Raw genomic sequence first — 14,593 nt, forward strand, 5'->3', positions numbered from 1 at the left:
AATCCTAAAAACATGATCTGCTAGCAGAGTTGGACTGCTGTATGAAAGGCCCACCAAGAAAAGGCAGCTGTAGGAGCCCAGCCATTACAGATGATTGGCCAACCATTATAGAGGATATAGTCTGCAGACAACATGGATACTACGATGTATTGTGTTCCTGCTCTACCAGGTAACCGACTCTGTAATAGAGAACCAAATGTATAATCTCAGTGCACTATCTGAAAGCAGACATTAGAGGAGGTGGGACCTTGGGTATTAGGACCCACAGGGGATTTCCCATATCCAACCCTGCCTGTTAGACAGTCTAGAAAAATTAACTTAACAAACACTAATATAGAAGCAAGTTGAGGTACTGTGATAGATGGATGTAAAGTTTCAACACAGTAGCCCAGATTTATCTAGCCTTGGAAAGTGATAAATAGCACGGTGATAAAGTACCAACCAATCAGCTACAAACTGTTTTTTTCAAACCCAGCCTATAACATGACAGTTAGGAGTTGATTGGCTGGTACCTTATCACTGTGCTATTTATCACTCTCGACGGCTTGATAAATGAGCCTCTATGTATGTTAGCAGAGTCTGTATTATCACTTTTATTTCAAGTTTGTAAACAAAAAGATGGATGAGATAGAACGGTAATATAATACTAGAACAGATTCACATATATATGGGTACAATACATACCTGTCAATCAGGGTTGTAACTAGAACTTAGTGGGCACCGAAGCAACATTGTGCGGACCGTAGAGCTCAACCAAAATGGGTAGTGCTTCCCAGGGGACTTGCTTGCAGCCACATACTGTACTGTTTTAATGCAATAAAGTCCTTAAGTCTCTTCTTCATCATCATCATCATTATATTCTTCCACCTTAGTCAACTACCCGTATTATAATAGGGTGTAGTATGGCTGACCGCCGGTCAACTTACCGACGCCGGGATCCCGGCAGCGAGGGGCGAGTGCAGCAAGCCCCTTGTGGGCTCGGTGGCGTTCCCACTGTATGGGTGTCATGGACACCCACGAGTGGAAATAGTCCCTGTTGGTCGGCATGCCGACCATCGGGAAAGTGAGCAGTCGGGCTCGTGGAGGAGGTCATGTGACTGTCGGTCAGCTGACCGGCGGTCACATGAATACCACCCATTATAATATACAAAAACCACTTTTAATGACAAATGCAGTGGAGTCTATAACGGGGTAAAGGATGCCTGGTGCACGTTGGCTTCTGGGTTATGGAATGCCCCACACACCTTGCATCACCTTTTGTGTGATGTATTCATAAAGATTGTGCATGGCAGTGAAGACTGGCACCTTTACAGAGCCTTTTCTATCTTCTACTACCCACTGACTTTAGCAAACCTTAGTGCCAAAGATTCAGAGGTGAAAGCATTTGAGAGAATGGACATAAGAGGGATATTTGTGAAACTGTGCATGCGCAACCCAGAAGAAATACTTACTGTGCTTGAGCCAACGACAGAGTGCAATGGCGTAGACATTTGTGACTTCAGACAATTTCTGCGATCCATGGGCGGTTCAGGGTTGAGACTGGGAGTCTACCTTTAAAGAGGATTTGTCATGGGCATGTTTCAGCATGTGTCTGCAATCTCATATGCAGTAACTTAGCCACATCTTAAAAAAATTACATGGGAGCCTCTGCACCAGGCAGGAGCTTCTTGGGGTGTCGATGTTGCGACTGATGGTGCGTTAATGGTGGAGAGATCAGATCCACAGCGCAATGCTCAGATAAGAAATGTGGGTATAGCCTGGAGAGTCTGAAAATAGGATTTTGGTACTTACCAGGTAAATCCTTTTCTTTGAATCCATAGGGGGCACTGGAGTACTCTTGGGATATGGACGGGCGCAGCCGAACAAAGGCACTGAATATTTAAATTTAGGACTCTCCCCCCTCCATATCCCCGAGTACCTCAGTGTACGACCTCAGTGTTTTTTACTGAGCGAACAGGAACTATATAGAGAGGTTGACAATGGAGAATACCTATAACATAACGGACAACAACAAAGTTGACCCATAACTTTACTGTCAACTAAACAGTTGACACCATAACCGATAGAACTTTATAATTTGAACCAATCGGTGAAAATGTGTTACCATAAGCTCCTCTGAGCTTAATACCAACCAGGTAAACCGTGTTACCCTAAGCTCCTTTGAGCTTAAAACAACCCAGGTAAAACTGCTCTGGGTGGGCGTCCAGTGCCCCCTATGGATTCAAAGAAAAGGATTTACCTGGTAAGTACCAAAATCCTATTTTCTTTTTCATCCACTAGGGGTCACTGGAGTACTCTTGGGACGTACCAAAGCTTCCCTCGTGGGCGGGAGAGCTGTTTGATACTTGTAACAGTAGGCAGCCAAAGCTAGATGCTGATGCCGCAACCATTCATAACGTGTAAACGTGCACAAACGTGGTGCACTGAAGGCTATGTAGCCGCGTCGTAGTCGCTCCACGACCCGCTGGGTCTGACATTCCCACAGAACCTGTGGGATGAGCTATTACTGACGTAGGCGATTGTAACTTAGCCTTAAAGTAATCCTGACTTGTAGTCATTATTATCCAACTGGATAATGGCTGCTGAGAAACTGGCTAACCCCAGTTGGCAGCATCATAGAAAACAAACAACGTATCCGTATCACGTACTGTAGACGTTCGGGACATATATAAACGCGTAATGCGTGTACCACATTCAGAATTCTAGAATGTGCTGTCCACACAGGAACCACTATTGGTATATTGATGTGAAGAATACGAAAGCGGAATTCGTCCGAAGATCTGCTTTGTCATGAGAAAACTCAAATACGGTGGCTTGGAATACAAGGCACCCAAATATGAAAACAAAACCCTTGCCGAAGCCAAGGCTAGAAGAAAAATGTTTTCCAAAGTGCGAAACATAATCCCCATTTGTTGTAAGGGTTCAAAATCTGAAAACTGTAAGAAATCTGAACCCAACCTCAAGTCACCTGGCGCTGTAGGTGGGATAAATGTAGGCTGCACTTTGATGACACCATGTAGAAAGGTGTGTACAGACGCAATTGAATCAAACGTCTTTGAAAATAAGTTTACCACACAGATACCTGCACCTTCAGTGCAGATAAACGCAGTTTTCCATTCCACCCTGTTTAACAGAATACGGGTAACTTGAAGGATGATGTCGGAAACTTCCGAGCTTTACCACCTATGTAAGCACACGAAATTTTGTAATAATGAGCTGCCTTAAGCGGCTTACTAGCTCGTAGCTCGTAACATGGTTGGTATAACCGATACTGTAATGCCCTATTTCTTAAGAGGGCGGTTTGAACCCTCACCCCGTCAACCGCAGCTGCGGTACATAGGTAATAGGTACATAGGTAACTATGAGTAAAAGAACGTTCCCTGTTGTAACAGGTTGGACGTATTATGAGCGGCCAAGATCGTGTGCAAGTATTCCTTGGAGATTCGAGAAGCAAGCTCTCCGAAACCCATGAGATATCACTAGTATGACTGTGACGAACTGTCTTATGATCCCTTTTGGCAACGGAGAGAGCAGCGGAAAATGGTGGAACCAGATACACGATGCTGAATGACCACACGAATGTGAGAGACTCCACCGCCACTGCCCTTGTGATTTGTTGTTTTGTACACATAGTGAGCTTTTGTAATTGTGGCGAGATGCCATCATGTATACCTGAGGGTAACCCCCTTCTGTGGACTCACATATGAAACACCTCTGGATTTAATGTCCAGTTTCCAGGATCTAAATCCTGACGGGTGAGATCATCTGTCTAACAGATGTCCACTCACGGAATGAACCCTCACATAATGGTGTTCTGAGCAATTGAGGATTCGAGCTACCTGCCGCATTGCCATGCGGCTTCTGTTGTGTATGCAACTGCCGTTGCGTTGTCTGACTGCCCCTGGTCAGACTGAAAGCGAAGCATGTAGTGCATTGTAAAATGCACGGAGTTTCAGGACATTTATCGACAGCAATCTGTCGTGATCCGTTTTAGAACCTCTGTCGCTGATCTTTTTTAACTACAACTCCTGAACCTCTGCGACTCTCGTCCAGAGTATATACACCCTCGCCCCTCTGTGGGAAACGCGAGTGAAGGGCAGCGAACTAAATCGCTTTGAAACACATCATTATTCTTAACAGGTGAATACACCAATGTACCGCTAGTGTGCGTGATTTGCACTAATTACTAGATGTACATTTGTTATTGCTGGTGTAGTAGGTAAATGTCTTTGATTTACCGTATTTATAATCTTACCTAGGAATTGTCGTTTAGACGGAATTAGATGCGATTGAACTTGATCTGCCACCGCAGTATACATTAGTAGCGCAAATTAGAGGAACTTTGTTGAGACAGAGTTCTTATGAGCAGATAGTCTAAGATACATAAGAACTCTGTTTCAACAGAGTTTCTCTGAGATGAGCTATCATCACCAACATCACTTTGGTAAATACCCGAGGCGATAAGAAACGGTAGACCTGAAATGGTTAATGGTTGTGGCGATTTGCAAACGCTAGAACCTGTGATGAACAAACCGGAATGGGTAATACGCAATGTGAAGATCAAATGCAATTATGCAATTTTGTGGCTCCAATAAGCAAATACTAACCGCAGAAAATCCATTTTCCAACTGCAGTAAGTGACTTGCGACGGAGCTGTCTGGTTTTGCTCAAACAGAGGGGAATAAGTAACCCTGACTCTGTTGGTGTACTACTGCCTGGATTATAAAGACAGCTGAAAACCAGCAGAGACTAAATGGCAACCTGCCAAACCGTTCGACAGAGGCAGTCTTGTCCTTTAATCTGTAAATAGCTGAGACATCCATGAGTTGAAGTCTGGAAACCCTGCAAATATAACATGTAAGGACGCGCTTCCACAATTGGAAAAGAGGTCATCAAACCACTGGCTTGCTGACTGTAGCGTCCTGTCGTTACAAGGCGTGACTGTTTTGTACAACTGCCTTGAAAAAACTGAAGTCTAAAGGGATTAAACGCCGGCACAAGTTTTGATACTGGATGCGGTAATGGCTGAATATCAAATTTAGGACCAAACAAGCTCTGGCCTTGTCGTGCTGAACTAGCGACGATGAAAAGTGAGAATCGAAGTAACCAGCCTTAGTAGAAGCTTTACAGATATACTCTGCAGCTTCTTTTAACAGTGATCTCATTGTTTCCATACATAGAGTCTAGTGACCCAAATGTATCTTGGGTCTTTATAATGTTTGACACAGACGCCTTTACCAATGGCGGATCGCATCATTTTGAAAACGATTAAATAGTGGTCAAAGTCTACTAAGTCTCTGTAAAAATGGAGACATTGACTCACTGGGATTTAGCAATGTATGTTGTCAAAAACCCCGCACTATCTGAGTGCTGGTGTAATGTACCCTTCTCACTCGTAGTTATCGGTGTGAGATCTGACATAGAATCGTGCATTAAATTATAAGACCAGTTAAATAAACACCCTGGTACCCAAAGGGAAATTGGCCCTTTGAAAAGACTGTCTTTTGTTAGAGCAGGCGGTGTTACCGCTCTTTTAATTTGAATTGCCCATGCTTATAGGATTTTTAAAATTATTTTTAGTCTGCGCTAGAGCCTTACTCGCTATGCAGACAGCCACCACCATAGGCAACGGACAGACACTTGCACGACTTATTGCAGTTATTATGTGTCATATATATTTTATTGTATATGAAACTCATGGTTGTTCCTCTCTACGGAAATCTTTAGTACAAGGTGAAAGATTTATTCGCTCTGAAGAGAAACCAGAGTATTCTTTATGTGAAAAGCAGTTCACATGTGCATGTGAAACCCGAACCAAATTCCCACTAACACCCCTGCGCCTCTGGTGGCTTAGAGATGTAGGGCAGGAATGTTCCAGAATTACAAACTGGAAAACAACAGGAAGCATGGTTAAAATGGCCCCTTTGCCATGCTGACCCTGATAATTACAGAACAAATTACAAATGTTTCCGTGTTAATATAGCCTATTATACAGTATAATCACAGGCCGGGTACAACACATGCTCTATGAATAAATATATATAAGCTCATAGCCTATATTTATACAGCATTAATATAGGCTCAATAGCCTATTCTTTACAATGTTAATAACAGCCATTGATAATATAGGCTCAATAGCCTATTATACTGGGAAAATCACAGACAGTAATATAGATTCACTAGCCTATTACTGCCAGGACAGTTAACAATACCTTATAAATACCTGTGATATATATATATATATATATATATATATATATATACACTGCTGTTCATATATTTAATCCGCCAGCTTCCACCGTGCCTCTTAAGTCTGCGGGAAGCCTGCACTGGCCTGTCACCGTCTCTGTACTGAGACTGTGGGAGCGTCTGCGGCCGTATGGCGCTGGGCGGCCGGACATAGCTGGGCGGCCGTGCGGGAAGCCTGCACTGGCACTTGTGGTGCTGGGCGGCCGGACGGAGCGGCGGTCATACTGAGTCTGAGTATGGCTTCCCTCCTTGCTGTGCGGCCGGACGGAGCTGGGCGGCCGAACGGAGCGTCTGTTAGACGTAGCGCTGGGCTTGGCGGTTATGAGCTCCCTTGTAGCGGCTGGGCTTGGCGCGTATGAGCTCCCCCTGCTGTGCGGCCGGACGGAGCTGTGTCAGTATGAGCGCGAGGCAGCATATTAACCCCAACATAGCGGGGCGGCAGCCTGCGCTGACCGCCCCGTTCCCCAGCCTACCTTGCTTGCTCCTGATCACGGCTGCGACGGGGCTTCTTCCTGTAAGCTCCGTCCAGCTTCTTGATCCCTTCATCCTGGCTGTGACGGGCTTCTTTCTGTAAGTTCGTCCAGCCTCTGGAGTAGATCATGGCTGCGACGGGGCTTCTTCCTGTAAGCTCCGTCCAGCTTAGGCAGCAGATCATGGCTGTGACGGGGCTTCTATCTGCAAGCTCCGTCCAGCTTCTTCCTGGCTGTGACGGGGCTTCTTTCTGTAAGCTCCGTCCAGCTTAGGCAGCAGATTATGGCTGTGACGGGGCTTCTATCTGCAAGCTCCGTCCAGCTTCTTCCTGGCTGTGACGGGGCTTCTTTCTGTAAGCTCCGTCCAGCCTCTGGAGTAGATCCTGGCTGCGACGGGGCTTCTTCCTGTAAGCTCCGTCCAGCTTAGGCAGCAGATCATGGCTGTGACGGGCTTCTATCTGCAAGCTCCGTCCTACAGCAGGTAGTGAACTGCGTGTGGCTGTGAGGGTGCTCTTTGTGAGGACCGACACGCCATTGCGCTGCCTTGCAGCGGCACTATCCCGGACCCATGTTTTTCTAGAAACTGGGAAGGGAAGTGTAAAAAAAGTAAAAATGAAAAATTTAATAAAATCTTCCTCAAATGTGGGAACTTCCCACAAGCCGATGTTAGTGCTGTGAGCACCGAAAAAACACTGAGGTCGTACACTGAGGTACTCGGGGATATGGAGGGGGGAGAGTCCTAAATTTAAATATTCAGTGCCTTTGTTCGGCTGCGCCCGTCCATATCCCAAGAGTACTCCAGTGACCCCTAGTGGATGAAAAAGAAATTGACATTTGCACTTGAAAATTGATGAGTTATCACAGCCATGCATGAACTGCCTGCACCTCTGACTCAGGCCCAGTATTCCAAACTGAAAAATGACTCAAGGCCTACAATATTAGCAGGTATCAGAATGAGGGCAATGGTAGACCCGACACTTCTAGTTACAATGATATATTCTTTTCAGATTGATATCTAAACCACGAAAAGTCAGTAAGTTCTGAAACTCTAGAAAAGCATTAAGAGGAGCAAGCCTCCCTAGAGTCCATACCATTCATTGTCATGGTAATGTCAGAGACAGGTGTCTAATATTTTTGAATGAAATCTATGGCATCTGCTGAGATCACCTTTCATTTAAACATTTATTGTTACACGAGTGACTACTCATCATGCTTTTACTGTACCACAGTTTTGTTGGTAACTGCTCTGGTAAAACATTTAGCCCCGGTAAAACATTGGGTACAGAAAAAAGTATGTTTTTTGCGATTTTTCCAGAGGTTTCACCAATTTTTTTTTTTTTACAGGCTATCCAGATTGATCGCCTGTAGAAAAATTCCCTTTCTCCCGAAAACGTGCAGGTTCAGTGAAACCTGTGTGTTTTTGGTAGAAACAGCCCCGTCTTAGCACGGAAACGGGGCTGTTTCTGGGGATTTGGTTTTGCCTGCCTGAGGGAGGTGAAACAAAATCCAAATTACCGCAGACAACCTGCAGTGTCCCATGCCCGCTGCAGCAGCAGGCTGGGACTGCAGGCATGGCGCCGCGGGCCGGAAGCTGCCAATCTGTGCGGTGACCCCCAGCGGGGAAGCCAGGGCAGCGTCATGACTGCATCCCCCCTTCTCCCCCGCTCCCGGCAGCGGTCACATCCCAGGGAGTGGCCATATGACCGGGGTAGCCGGAGGAGCAGCGCTACACTGGGAGCTGTCAGCAGCCAGCACCCGGTGCAGCATCAGGTAACCCCCAATAAGCCACCGCTCGTGCTGGCTTATCGGAGGTAATAGGATAGCCCCCGGCGGGACAATTAGGCTGGTAAATTCCTGGGGCTAATTGGATATACCCCTTAATCTACTTTTAAGGAAATTCATCCTATGCACAGTATTCTACACCCATGTACAGTATTTCATAAGAGACTGATAAGAGATCGCATTTTAAAATAAGAAAAAATGTGTGAAAGCATTACTATTGTCTACAGATTCTCAAATTCGGTCCCAGGACCCCATACAGTTTATGTTTTCCAGGTCACCTGTGGATTTTTAAAATGTGATGGTGAAACACAGTGCACCTGCCGGGTGATCTGAAAACGTGAACTGTATGGGATCCTGAGGACTGGGTTTGAGAACCACTGCAAATGATCTGTACAATAAATAGAATCTTATTAAAACCATTCCATGTTTTGCACAGTATGGTAATGTCTCCCTAAGGGCTATAATAACACGCTAGCCGGTTTTCCCCGGATGGCAAAAAGCCGGACAAAGTTTGTCTGGCTTTTTGCCATCCGGCAGGGTCTTTCACACACAACGGCTTTGAGACGTGTGTAATGCTGGGCGCATGCGCAGCATTAGACACGGCTTGAAAAAAACCGTTGTGTGTGAAAGCTCCACTGCCTACAAAGACGGCACGGCGCCGGCCTGGCAGCCGGACCTTCCAGTGGATATTTCCGGCTGCAACCCGGTAGCCGGGCCGGGGCCGTGCAGTATGAAAGGTCCCTACCCCTCACACTGATAACTACAATACCGGCACGGGAAAAAGCCATCCGTCTTTTTCCCGGCCGGTAAAAGCCGGCTCGTGTGTTTCAGCCCTAAAGCTATAAAGACTAGAGCTCTTGTTTATGATTCAGGTGACATATAAGCAGTTTTTAGAATTCTATTTTCACATTCAGTAATCACTAAAACATGTACTAACAAGTAGATGGTTGCCTTTAAATCAAAATATTACAGGAAAAAACACAATATTTGAATCAATTAGAAATATGGTCTTGATCTAAGTAAAACAAAAGTCTAAATATGCTATGTCCGAGATATGCTCTGCTTAAAGGCTATGGGCTTCAGAAAGCCCAGAAAAACCATTCAGGTTTGCTGTGTTAATTTAGTCATTAAAGACAACATTCTAAATAAACCACTTGGAGATAATGTTCCTGTATTAAGAAGCAATCAGTATTGCCGCTCACACTAATGCTAGTAAGTGCAAATAAATCTTGAAGAAGAAATAAATGCGCACACTCACCAAATGTACTGCAAACTTTCTCTAGTACCACCTGATGCTTGGATACAATAATAAAAAAAGATATAATTATATCTTGTGAGAGCAGAAACTTATTTCTTGGTACTATTTTATATTCCTATTGTCAGTTTTAGTTGCACTGTGGGTGCCTCTAATTACCTGGATTCTTTTTCCCCATTCACAGATCCACTATACTATTGAGGCACTTGCAGATAATTATATGCTACCACACTGCTTTCCCTTATGTAGTGACAGACTACTGCAGTAGGTTTTTAGTGCACATTGCATAACTTATGTACATAGCTTTATCTGCACAGCTAAAGAAATGTGCAGTCCATTAAATGTAGCATTGCTTATAACAGAGAAACTACTTCTTATAAACTGTGTCCTGTGATGACACTAAACAATGTATAAGTCTCTGAATAGTTGTACTGTAGTTCACGGCAATTATGTACATAAGCAGGTCTATGTTATGCCCACAGAAAGCTCTGTACTTTCCCAATGATTTTTAAACATTTCTTCTACAATAAAGAAAATTACTAACGATGCTTGGGAATGGCATCTGCTCATATTTGCATGTTTCTCTTTATTGTGTGCCTATGTAATACGCCACTAGTGATGGAGTGGCGGTGTGTTAGTGGATCGAGTGGTACCTGCGTTTCCTGATCTTCTTTCTTGGCTTTCTGTACACTCGCTCTTCAGGCTTCCTCGGGGACTAGGCAGAGAGACAAGGACCCCCAAAGATCCCAACAAACACGTCGCCACGCGTTTGGACAGTGACTGGTATTTTATTATAAGGAACAAGGTTGTCACTGCTGTTTTTGAAAGAAAATGGTTTAACATACACAATGGCACCAAATCAGGTAAAACACATGACAATCCTAACTGCTACAGTAATATCTTTCTGGTAACGCCAGTTAGTTACATCACACTTCACGGTTAAGCACACCTTTGCAAATGTAATACTCCACTTTTGCATGTAGTACAATATTAAATGAACCTAGGCAATATTTCTAGTGTCCTCCAGGTGACAGATGAATTTTTAGTTAGCAAAAGCACATTAAGAGGTACTGTAGAAGCAATATGTCTCTCTTTGTTAGGAAAGCCAAATGGAAGTAGTACAATTCCTGGTTTGGTGAGTTCATGTCCCCTTACTACAGTCTGTAATGCAACCTGCAGGGTGTGACAATAACTATATCACTGTCCAAGTCTCTCACTTTGTGTGATAAGGGATGGTTTGTTGGTTTCTTACTCTGAATAGCAGCTGGATGTCAGTTGTAGTAGAGTGACCATGCTCCCCACTGACAGTCTGTTGTATCACACTTGGCTGATTGCCTTTCTTCCAATGTGGGGGTTACCCAGCTGCCCTTAGTAAAAGTTCAACACAGAGTCTCTAGCTCCTGCTCTATCTGGCCTCTCTCTCCTTCTGGCTCACACTGACTGACTGGACACTTAGGAGGTTGGCTGTCAGGTATCAGGCTGGGGATTCCCTGAGGGTCTGTCTGTTGCTGGCTCTCTCCTTCCTCTGATTTTACAGGAGCTTACCCTGGGGTGTTTGTGCTGCTTCCCAATGTGCCTGGCTGGTCACACTGTGATGTCTGCACCACTCTATGTCTCTGTGTTGCGGTTCCTGGTGGCTGAGGGGATCTCTCTGTCACTGGAGCTTCCTGCAGTCCTCCCACAGCTGCACCCCACTCCTCTAGTCAGCACTCTCAGGTACAAGCCAGATCCCAGGCAGCTCTAATCAGCTTGGCTCTGTCTCCTCACTGAGCTCTCTCTTCCCTCACCAGAGGCTCCTCCCCTTCCTCAGTTCACATGTCAGCCTGTTGCTGGGGCTCTGGATCTTTCCACTCTCCAGGTGCTGTGGCTGTCATCCTTCTGGGTCCTAGTGTTTCCCAGCTAGCTGCTGGCATCATCCAGTAAGGGAACTGTTAACCCCTGCAGTACTGGAGCAAGTAAGTCAATTTACAAATGTGATACCTACTATTATTCATAGTGTTTTACCGGCGTATCACGTACTTTCCCACTAGAACTTTGCATGTCCTCACGCAATTAACGGATACTCAAAGTCCCGGACAAGTCTCTTAACATTTCAATATAAAAATTAAACATTTTAACAAGAGGTAAGTACATACAGTAGATATAGACTTCACTCTACATCACAGGCTATTGTCTACATTGAACATGTGGGATACCTTTATTACGCTTTCTAGACCTCCAGATAGCCTGCGGCAACATGGCGTTAAACTCTTCACCACTTATGGTATTATACTCACTAGCAGGGCCATACCTCTCTGGATACAGATACGACATGGGCTTTTCGCCCACACTAGGGGTTTCCGCAGGGACATTAGATTTGGACTGTGATGTAACCAAATCTGTGCTTTGGGGCTTAAGGAGCCCCAATCTCTCTGTCGTGACCATTTCAATCACTTTTTCAGTGTCTCCTTTCTCTTCAGTGGTACTTGAGTACGTCTGACTGGGGTTGGCCGTACCAGAATCGGTGTCTTCCACTTTCGGTGTGATCTCACGCACTGGCTCTGGAGTTGGCTTGGGACTGACTGCCTCCTACAAGCTCAATTGCACTACTTCACTTTGTCCCTTCACCTCTGGTTCATCTACTTGCTCCAATGATTCACTCTGCACTGGGATGCCAGGTTCTTGCCGTCTGGGTTTCTCTGTTCTCCTCTGGTCAGATGGTAGGCAACATCTCCGGCAAGGATGTTGAAGTTTAGCCACTTCTTCTGCACTCTGACCTTCTCCCGATTTCGCTCCATCTCTCTGTTCTGGCTGTGGAGGAACAGTGTTCCTTTTATCAGTGGCACTTTCGACTACTCTCATCCTCTCTCCACCTTCGCAGTATTGGTCGTTTTTCTGACAGTTGCGTGGAGGACCTCCATAACGCGGATAGCACCAGTGTTGATTGCGATCTGTCGCATATTTGTTGCCTTTTACTGGAACACCACTAGGACCAGTCACGTTAATGGCTTTGATGCCTTTCTTCCCCAATTGCCAATTCAAACTCGACCATGTCGTTACTTCCCAGGTTCCGGAAGCACCCTTTCTGCTTGGTCTTCTGAATGCCAGTATAGTGCACGTATACTCTTTGTTTAGTGTCCACTCGCTTTATAAAACCATAGCCATGTGATACACTGAACCACATGACTTTGCCTGCAATTCTTCATGCGCTGGCTTGCTGAACATCACCATCAGATAATATGCCGCACACGCTAACCTGGTTCTACACTACTGTATTTGTACCAGTATCCCTTGGTTGTCTTTTCCTGGGCGGTCGTACTCTCTCCGTTCTTCTTGAAGGCTGTCGACAGTTCCATTCAATGTGCCCACTTCGTCTGCATTGTCGACATATCGGTCGTTCCAGCGAGTCAAATAGGTCGGTGATGCGTCGGACTGGCTCTCTTGGAAGGTCCCATCGCGACCTGTTTCTTCCTCCTCAATCTTGTTGACGATCTTTGCACCCAGCTCCCAGTTGATTCTGCTCAAGGTTATTCAACACCTGTTCCATGTTGGCTAGGATTTGCATCAACTCTGTTACCTTGTCATTTAGAGCCCTGATCCTGATGTCATCTGCGACCGGGTTGCTTCCTCGCAGTTCCATGGCCGATCCTGTTTGTGGTCGCCAATTTGTAATACGCCACTAGTGATGGAGTGGCGGTGTGTGAGTGGATCGAGTGGTACCTGTGTTTCCTGATCTTCTTCCTTGGCTTTCTGTACACTCGCTCTTCAGGCTTCCTAGGGGACTAGGCAGAGAGACAAGGACCCCCAAAGATCCCAACAAACACGTCGCCACGCGTTAGGACAGTGACTGGTATTTTATTATAAGGAACAAGGGTGTCACTGCTGTTTTTGAAAGAAAATGGTTTAACATACACAATGGCACCAAATCAGGTAAAACACATGACAATCCTAACTGCTACAGTAATATCTTTCTGGTAACGCCAGTTAGTTACATCACACTTCACGGTTAAGCACACCTTTGCAAAATGTAATACTCCACTTTTGCATGTAGTACAATATTAAATGAACCTTGGCAATATTTCTAGTGTCCTCCAGGTGGCAGTTGCATTTTTAGTTAGCAAAGCAATATGTCTCTCTTTGTTAGGAAAGCCAAATGGAAGTAGTACAATTCCTGGTTTGGTGAGTTCATGTCCCCTTACTACAGTCTGTAATGCAACCTGCAGGGTGTGACAATAACTATATCACTGTCCAAGTCTCTCACTTTGTGTTATAAGGAATGGTTTGTTGGTTTCTTACTCTGAATAGCAGCTGGATGTCAGTTGTAGTAGAGTGACCATGCTCCCCACTGACAGTCTGTTGTATCACACTTGGCTGATTGCCTTTCTTCCAATGTGGGGGTTACCCAGCTGCCCTTAGTAAAAGTTCACCACAGAGTCTCTAGCTCCTGCTCTATCTGGCCTCTCTCTCCTTCTGGCTCACACTGACTGACTGGGCACATAGGAGGTTGGCTGTCAGGTATCAGGCTGGGGATTTCCTGAGGGTCTGTCTGTTGCTGGCTCTCTCCTCCCTCTGATTTTACAGGAGCTTACCCTGGGGTGTTTGTGCTGCTTCCCAATGTGCCTGGCTGGTCACACTGTGATGTCTGCACCACTCTCTGTCTCTGTGTTGCGGCTCCTGGTGGCTGAGGGGATCTCTCAGTCACTGGAGCTTCCTGCAGTCCTCCCACAGCTGCACCCCACTCCTCTAGTCAGCACTCTCAGGTACAAGCCAGCTCCCAGGCAGCTCTAATCAGCTTGGCTCTGTCTCCTCACTGAGCTCTCTCTTCCCTCACCACAGGCTCCTCCCCTTCCTCAGTTCA

General features: G+C 45.5%; 1 pseudogene; it reads right to left on the minus strand.

Annotated features, from left to right (window-relative positions):
- Positions 1-5,647: 5,647 nt before the first annotated feature.
- LOC135054163 (U5 spliceosomal RNA) lies at positions 5,648-5,771 on the minus strand (annotated as a pseudogene).
- Between the last annotated feature and the right edge of the window lie 8,822 nt (positions 5,772-14,593).

This window comes from Pseudophryne corroboree, chromosome 2, assembly GCF_028390025.1.
Source record: "Pseudophryne corroboree isolate aPseCor3 chromosome 2, aPseCor3.hap2, whole genome shotgun sequence".
Taxonomy (NCBI): Eukaryota; Metazoa; Chordata; class Amphibia; order Anura; family Myobatrachidae; genus Pseudophryne; species Pseudophryne corroboree.